The 1,760-nt window shown below is 40.6% G+C and overlaps 1 pseudogene; it reads right to left on the bottom strand.

Moving 5' to 3' along the window:
- Gm6851 (predicted pseudogene 6851) lies at window positions 582-1,044 on the bottom strand (annotated as a pseudogene).

Genomic DNA, 1,760 nt, shown 5'->3' with positions numbered 1-1,760 from the left:
AGGTTTATACCAGCTTTCAGTACGTCTAGAGCTCCCAGCCATTTGGAGCTGTTTGTAATCCATAGGCAATTGCTGGATAGTGTCTGTCAGCAAATGGAAATCTGCTGAAACAGATACAGACTAGGAGCAGACATTAAAGTTTAGAAACTTAAAGAAAAGCATGCATTTGGAACTTTCAGGCTCATAGTCCTGGTATTTTGGGGAAGGGAGAAATCCCAAAACCAGGGGCAAGAGAGATTACACCCTCAGGAACAGGTATGTGAAGAGGCCTAGGCTGTACTTATCTGAAGTCTGTTTGACCTGTGAGAGTTGGATCCATGGCTTATGACTCTCTTGATTTCCTCAAGTTTACGTATTTTTTTGTTTACAAGCAGAGATAAAATTTGCCTATGTTAGCATTACCATTGTTCATAATCTCTATTGGAATGCACATTGTGGAAAAAAAAACAGCTAATACTTGTCAAGTCATAGCAGAACTTTTGGATTTAAAAGTATGAATATTTTTTTCTCTGTCTAGAAAGCTGGATGTATAGGTTTGACAGAGATGTTTTAGCACTATAAGAAGCACTTTTTTTTTTTTTAGTCTTTCATGTGATTTTATTTTCTCCCTTCTACCATAATAATATGATATCCAAATTTTGTCTTAACTGGTGGGTCTGTAAACACAGGCTTATCCATCCCACTTACAGGCAAGGCAAACGCTGCTTCTTGAAATGGCCCCACCATGGATCCTCTGGTCATCCAACCCAAGTCACCCCCTTGTCTGGCTTTATCTTCACTATATTGTGTGGCCACTTCACTGAATCTCATCCCAGACTTTAACTTTTCCATGGCTTCCATGATTTTCCCATGTTTTTCACACAGAATGTGTCTGACCTTTACTGCATTGCCACCACCTTTAGGACCCTGAGACTTCTTGTCAGCACTGTCACTCCCAGAGGCTGCACCTCCTTTCCCTCCTTTTCCAGAACCACTTTTCCCCTTCGGCGGCATCTCTTAAGCTGGCGGATGAACTCTCCGGCAATTGTTCCGGTGCTAGCAAAAAAACCAGGAAGCACTTTTTAAGTCTATTATTAGAAAGCAAATTTAAAATCTTGGGCTTGTGACTGATAATAGTAATTAGTGCCTTATCAGCTTATCAGAACTTCATCGAACAATATTAAAACTCTGAACCTCCAAAATAGAGAGGGGAAGAAATCTGAAACAGTTTTCACTACCTTAGATTACTTTCTTATATCATAACAAATTACATTTATATAAAAAATGGGGCTCAGAGCTGAACAAAGAATTCTCACCTGAGGAATACCGAATGGCAGAGAAGCACCTGAAAAAAATGTTCAACATCCTTAATCATCAGGGAAATGCAAATCAAAACAACCCTGAGATTCCACCTCACACCAGTCAGAATGGCTAAGATCAAAAATTCAGGTGACAGCAGATGCTGGCAAGGATGTGGAGAAAGAGGAACACTCCTCCATTGTTGGTGGGATTGCAAGCTTGTACAACCACTCTGGAAATCAGTCTGGCAGTTCCTCAGAAAATTGGACATAGTACTACCGGAAGATCCAGCAATACCTCTCCTGGGCATATATCCAGAAGATGTCCCAACTGGTAAGAAGGACACATGCTCCACTATGTTCATAGCAGCCTTATTTATAATAGCCAGAAGCTGGAAAGAACCCAGATGCCCCTCAACAGAGGAATGGATACAGAAAATGTGGTACATTTACACAATGGAGTACTACTCAGCTATTAAAAAG

Source organism: Mus musculus, chromosome 7 (assembly GCF_000001635.26).
Source record: "Mus musculus strain C57BL/6J chromosome 7, GRCm38.p6 C57BL/6J".
NCBI classification, from domain to species: domain Eukaryota; kingdom Metazoa; phylum Chordata; class Mammalia; order Rodentia; family Muridae; genus Mus; species Mus musculus.
The sequence above is the reverse complement of the archived record's forward strand: the minus strand, read 5'-3'. Positions and strand labels throughout refer to the sequence as shown.